This window comes from Montipora foliosa, chromosome 12 (genome assembly GCF_036669935.1).
Source record: "Montipora foliosa isolate CH-2021 chromosome 12, ASM3666993v2, whole genome shotgun sequence".
NCBI lineage: Eukaryota > Metazoa > Cnidaria > Anthozoa > Scleractinia > Acroporidae > Montipora > Montipora foliosa.
This window is the reverse complement of record NC_090880.1, coordinates 17,257,150-17,264,649: the sequence shown is the minus strand read 5'-3', so window position 1 is coordinate 17,264,649 and position 7,500 is coordinate 17,257,150.

The window sequence follows — 7,500 nt, the reverse complement described above, 5'->3', positions numbered from 1 at the left end:
AATACCCCAAGTTTTAAACAGTTGAAAATACTGGTGAGAGAATACCCTAAGTTTTAAAGTTTGCATACAAAATGTTAGTGTGTTTTAGACTTAGCCTCCCAAATGGTACATAGTGCTCTTTCATAACTTAGCAGCATCTACAGTAGTTCTGAAGGTTGCATACAAAATGTTATAGGGTGTTTTAGACTTAGCCTCTTAAATGGTTCATAATGCTTTTTCATAACATAGCAGCATCTGCAGTAGTTCTAAAGGTTGCATAAAAAATGTTATAGTGTTTTTTAGTCTTTGCATCTCAAATGCTGCATTATGCTCTTTTCATAACACAGCAGCATCTAGTTATAAAGTTTGCACGAAAAATAAGTGTTTTTTCTTGGGACTTTGCTTCTCAGATTATGCTTTTTCGTAACAAAGCAGCATCTAGATGCTAGTATAAAGTTTGCATGCAAGTACAATAATGTTCTAGTGTTTCATAGGTTTTGCTTCTCAGATGGTTCCTAACACTTTTTTAGAATGTAGGATCTTAACTTCTTAATGTAAAATAAATTCGTCCATAGTTCCCTTGAAACTAAGCATACACGAACAAGCAACAATATAAGGTTTTTAAATTTATTTAATAAAGAATTATTTGAAATGAAATGAAGATGTCATCACGGCAGTTGTTCGCTTTTTGTTGGGATAACTTGCATATTGTCCTGGTATTTTTTCTTTCTCTTTTGGGTGGGTTTTGTAAGGAATCCAAGGAATCGATCAAGGAAGTAAAAAGTGTGTTCCACTCGGCAGTTTGAACACCGTCTTGGGGATATATATACAAGCTTTGGTATGGGTCGTCAGTGCTTCACGAATGCGCCAGTATCCGAACATGAACATGTTTCATACTTCACATGACTCTCGTTTCCCAGTCGAAAAACCACAGAACACTTGATGTGTGTCGTTTAGAATACCTTTTAAAACCTCACCTATGCGTCAGTGTTCGAATATAAACACGTTTCATATTTCGCATGAGACTCGTGTCTCAGGCGCACGCTTCGGGACACGTAGCGTGTTGTCTGACTGTACTTCACGGTAGTGTATATTACCTGTATAAAATCCCGTTCTTGACGACACGATACATCTTCGACTGTGAAAAATGTGACAACTATCGTATTCATAGCGTGCGATTCTCGAAAATCAGAGCATACTTGACGTAACCATCAGTATTCTGGAACGTTCACGTCAGAAGTGGCGTCGTGCACCTGGTGTTCCAGTCGCAAACTCTGGAACAACTGAGAGTATTCGAAAATGTTCGAGTCATAAATGATCACTGTTTCTTCGAAGAAAATCTCATGTAACATAAATCTACCAAAGCGTGCTCCGTATGGTTTATCGAACACTTCGAGTCATTCACGAGTATTCAAGTTGAATACGGAAAAACAGGCCGGATTCTAATAGAATATTCCAGGTGTGTTTCGAGTCGGCCGTAATCGAATACGTCAGAAAATTCCGTTATACGTGGCGTGCGCCGATCCGTATTCGAGCGAATTCGGGCCCGAATATTTGGCTCTTTATGCAGTGAAAGGACATGAGAAATTTGCCAAACATGGGTAAGTTGTTGATTTCTTAAACAAACGTGAAAGTGTCAGAGGCATTGTAATCATTGGGAATATATGGTTCAAGGAGATTGCATAAAAGCTTAGGTAAATTGTAGTTATATGTGCCAATAGATGAAACTATAGGGCGGAAAGGAGGTGTGGATGTGGGATCGCGTAATTTATGTATTTTGGGCAAACCATATATTCTGGTCAGTTGGGACCCGTTGGGATAGATGCTGTCGTATAAAACATTCTCCAATTTACCTTGTTTTAAATTTTCAGATCCCTGAGAAACCGTTGAAACCTACCTTCACGAGTAAGGGTAGGGTCTTTACTAATAGGTTTAAATTTGGAGGAATCATTGATTATACTAAATAAACCATTGTCATATGCAGTTCTATTAAGGATTACAATACCGTTCCCTTTGTCGGGTTTCAAAATGATTATGTCCCTGTTCTTTCTGAGACTCCTCAAGATGCTGTGTTTTTTTAGATATGCAGTGGTAGGTCTATACGAGGATATGTAGCAGTGAGCCAGGTGAGAAAGATTTGCAACTATTTTGCTGGTGTTGGAGGTGTCAATAAGATGTCTTTTCATCTTGTGGCTAATCAGTTCGAAGCAAGCAAAAATATCAGTCTTGCTAATGGTCGGAGGATAAATCGAGTGCGTTAGTTGTTATATAGTCCTAACGGTGCCTAGTTGTTATATAGTCCTAACGGTTTTTCAAATATTTTTCAAAGATTTTGTAACTGACGATGATGTTTGTAACATCGAAACATGAACTTTAAGCCCACAATTGCCGCGCGCTAGCAAGTGAATTCCGCGAGCTGTTAAAACCCATATTGCGCGAGCATAAGTACATGTATCATCAGCAAGCGTTGTAACGAACTTTTCATTTGGCTATTTTATCTGAGGAGTGCCGCACTTCTTGTGCGGTACGAAACTAGTTAGTAATAAAATGCCAAGTCATCACTTTTGTTGATCACATCACCTGGACCATACATCGTCGGTCGTGATGGTGGTTTGATACACTACTTCCTTGACTAAGCATTGTCCTTTCAAAGGGCATTTGTCTGGCTAATACTTAAACACGGAATGCCGGAATGCCGGAATGCCGGAACGCCGGAATACTTAAACACGGAACGGTGGAATACTTAAACAGGGAACGCCAGAATACTAAAACCCGGAACGCCGGAATACTTAAACACGGAACGCCGGAATACTTAACCCGGAACGCCGGAATACTTAAACACGGAACGCCGGAATACTTAAACACGGAACGCCGGAATGAGACAACCACATTTACAGGCTAATACTTAATCACGGAATGGCGGAATGATGGAATGCCGGAACGCCGGAACGCCGGAACTGTGACTTTGCCTTCGGGTGCCTGTCAATCCTTGGACATTGTGACTAAAAAACGTGTTTTCCTTTATCCTTCGTCCTCAAAACTTCGCAGAATTAGTAGAAGAGACGCGACACGAGGCGAGTGCTTACAAATTGTACGCAAACATGGAATGCCGGAACGGTGGAACGCTCGAACGCCGGACTACTTAAACACGGAAGAGTTGTGAAAATTTTGACAATTGGAACACGTGGTTTTTCCACCCACAAGTGTTCGGGGTAAAAACGAAAGTACAAATCAATATTGAAATATGAACCCTTTAATTCTTTACAAAATGAAATAAGTTAAGATGCTCTTAACTTAAACAACAACAAAGTTGCATTCAAAAGTGAACAAATAGTTCATTTGTTAGAAGTCCTTGAAAAGAAATTAAATTTGTAGTATGTGAACTCAGCAATACAGTAAAATCATAATTTAGCTGTAACACACATATAAGAACCTGCTAAATTCCACTTGGCTAAACAGGTTGTTTTGTTTTTGGGTAGTAAAACGGCAAATTTCTTAAACCTTTAGGTTCTTACATGCTAGTTTTAACTGTATTTCAGGCAAGCCAAAGCATTAACACAACATTTCTCATCCATGTTTCTCTACACTAAGTTAGCCACGCCCGGATTGGTCTCCTTTACGGGTTTAATTCAAAATTTCTTACCAGCATCCCCGCCACTTCATATGCAAAGTCCCCCCCCCCTTCCCCCCCCCCCCCCCAAGGCAATTCGTTGTTCATTCGTATTTGGTCAGTGGAGCAGTGATAGATGACAACATAGGCCCTGTATTGTAAGAAATCTTACGAAGAATCCTGCTAAATGACTTGTCACACTACCACCCAATGCCTTACCCGCCATTCTGTACATAGGCTCGATTACCAGCCGCTGTTTCGGGAAATGAGCCAGCGCTCACTCCCGAAATCTCGGCTGGACGCGTGAGGTGAGCCATTGTTAATCTCCGCCAATCAGAAACTCGCCGGCACAAATCCGTCTGGCATAAATTATATGTTTTGGCTGCGAAGGTATTCTTTGACCCGGCCTGTTCGAGGTTTACAGTGCTTTAAGGTAGGAAACATCCAAGATTGCGACAACGAAAAGCGTTCGAGAAGCTGGAGAATGGGAATTGTGTCGTTTTCTACCGCCTGAGTTCGCAAACTTCACTGATTTTCCAGATGGCGCCAAGGTCAAAATACGGCTTTTAAATCCATTGCTATTGCAATTTTCTCCTCATACTTCGTTAATGTAAGAGCAAGTAAAATTCCTCGAGATCAATTGAAAGTACTGCGGAGTTTATTGCTGGCAAAACGAGGGGGCCGATGAGGTCGACTGAGAGCTAAAGCAGCCGAAGATTTCGTCGATGATTCGCCGGTTGAATTCAACCTCACATCGATCATTTAACCACAAACTCAAGCTCGTATCATCTGGAAACTTCGCACAGACGTTTTAAGCATTGTTATGTAATTTCTGTTTTCTTAAAATCAGTGTTTTTGGAATATCTAATGCTATTTCCCCGCCACTATTAAATTCGCATAAATTATATTTTGAATTTACGTCACAGACACAATCTATCGCTCACGCGTCCAGCCGTCTTTTCTCGGGGAGGATACCCGAACTCGAGTGAGCGGCGGGAAATCGAGCCTATTCTGTACACTACCCAGAGGCAATTGCCATTTAGTTTTCTTGCAAAGTAAAACATACTCACACTTCTGATTTAAATGTTAGCTTCCTCTGTGTGACTGTCGGTTCTTGCCGCATTCTTTCAGAGCACAGTCTAAAACCAGAGAGGTTATGCATTGCTCAGATGCCTTGAAATAGTTTCCACAAGTACGTTGAAAGAAGTAAAATATGTAACGTTTGTAACGCAACTGGTGGGTTATATCATGCAACCAGAGCTCCCCGTAGGAGCTTTTCAGGGCCAACTGGCAGCATAGGACGGTGAACAGTTGGCTACTTAAAAGTTCTGCCGAGGAGGTGAACAACCTCTAGTACCCAGAATAAATCCAGCTACTGGTAAGAGTGGGACTTGAACCTCCAGATTACTAACCACGCTTCCTCGATACTTCTCATCGACATATGTCGATGAACGTTTGGACTATTTATTTCCAAGGAAACGAGGAACAAACACAACGGTATGAAGATTTGCGATTATAGTAACCACGGCATTTTAAAATCACATCGAAACTGATTCAAGCTGAATAGTTTGAAGACAGTTGTTGCAAATTGGATTATTTTAGAACTTATAAGACTGCCAGTCATGTAATTGTAGCCATTGAGATTGTGCAGCAAGCGAAATAAATGTGCGTACAATTTGTAAGCACTCGCCTCGTGTCGCGTCTCTTCTACTAATTCTGCGAAGTTTTGAGGACGAAGGATAAAGGAAAACACGTTTTTTAGTCGCAATGTCCAAGGGTTGACAGGCAACCGAATGCAAAGTCACTAGAATAGACTCAACCGAGGGTATTGAAAGTTTACTGAGCTCAAGGTATTAAGAGTAGCACGTTGTCTACTTGTGATTAGATCATACCGCAAAATGAATCTTACCTCTTTTTCTCCGGACTTTGACTGGGGCTAAGAAGGCAGAAGTGAGAGGCGATTAATCAAAGCAAACGTGGTTATTTTCCCTTGAGTAAAGAGACTGAATGGCATACAGGAACAACAATATCAACGATGACAACTGTTTTACCTTGGCAGCTCCATGGTTGTCCAGTAATAAATAAATTATCATAATTATTGAAAAGGCGGGAATATTATCATAGATTTCCAAATGGTGCATGGGAAAATATTAAAGTTTGTTCTTGTTGGTCCCAAGGGGGTACAATGAAGCAGTATTTGTGTAAACAGAAACAAATTAATTCCATTATTCAGCCTATTTATTTCAACTGCAAACATAATTAACACTAGCAATTTTCCAATACCATGACAATGACTTTCTTATGTTGCGTTGAACGTGCCATAAGATTTTCCTGAAAGAAATAAACACAAGGTCTACAAAACACTTGTCAAAAAATTGGTTTTCAATCTGTAACGGTAGACATGCCATTCGTCTGAACACCGTCACAATTTTTACTGGGTTTTATTTAGGGCTACCAGGAGCTCGTGTCCGGGGGATACGTATCACTTGCTGCGTTCTCAGTTATAGAGTATTAGGGAGCTTAAGCTTGCGCGTTTGTGAGACGCGGACGGCAACCGGAAGAGGACATTTCTCGTACCAGGACAGTGGTGTCTCCCAGATTTTTATACGAATAATTTCTAATGGAGAAAAGATACTTAGCAATGTAAATGTGGTTGTCTCATTCCGGCGTTCCGTGTTTAAGTATTCCGGGGTTCCGTGTTTAAGTATTCTGGCGTTCCGGGCTTAAGTATTCCGGCGTTCCGTGTTGAAGTATTCCGGCGTTCCGTGTTGAAGTATTCCGGCGTTCCGTGTTTAAGTATTCCGGCGTTCCGGCGTTCCGGCATTCCATCATTCCGGCATTCCGTGTTTAAGTATTAGCCCTTTCGCCCTCAATTTACAACACTGTTTCCCAGGCGGTGATATGTCGGCAACACGTGTTTTGATACTTGACCATTCCTTTATTCGCCGTATACGCGAATATTTAGGGCGAAATGCTGCTCTCGATGCTAACTTGAATATTCTCGAAGACATAGAGTTAAAATGGCACGGGGTCGGGGGAAGAACAGTCCTTAAGACTGTTCAATTTGATCTTTCTGTGGTTGCACGGTTCAAGCCTGACATAGTTATCTTACAGCTAGGAACTAACGACTTAAGCCATCTTTCTCCGGTGAACGTTGGCTCAGCAATTGAAGACCTTACCAGGTCCCTCCATGATTCGCTTAAAGTCAAATGTGTATGTGTCTGTCAAACTATTTATCGAATGGGGGCTCCTACCTTTAACAAGAACGTAATCCTCTTAAATCGGTATTTAAAAGTAGTGCCAGAGCCCATCCCATATGCAATGTTCTGGAGCCATAAAGGGTTTTGGAGAGCAAGAACTAATTTTATGACCCATGACGGGATACATTTAAACGCCATTGGTCAGTACAAGCTCTATCGTAGTTTGAGGGGGCAGTTCTACGTTGCCTACAATCGTTATAGCCGCACATTGGGCAAATTTAAGTCATGTAACAAATTTGAAACAACTTCTTATCTATACTGCCCACCTTGCCCAGGCATTTTATGGTTTTTATTTTACTGTCTTAAGATTTGCCAGTTCCGTTTTGTTTTAAGCCAAGCCGAATTGTCAGTTGTTGTTTGTTTTAACAGCCCCTGTTTGTTGTTTGCCGTTGGGTTTTACTCCCACGAGCAATGGCTGTGCTTGTTCGGTTCCTTTGAACCATGGTTGGCACGTCCAACGTGCATTTATGGCTTTGGCGATAATTTATTATATGCTTACTCCTGCCATATGAGTGTACAATTCCTTGACCGCCTCTTTACGAGTGGTCCAATGCACTCGGCACAGGCGGTAATGCATTGTTTTTGGGAACTTGGCTTTTTTCTCTTTTTTTCTTTTTCATCCGGTTACATATCATTGCTCATAAACCAGAT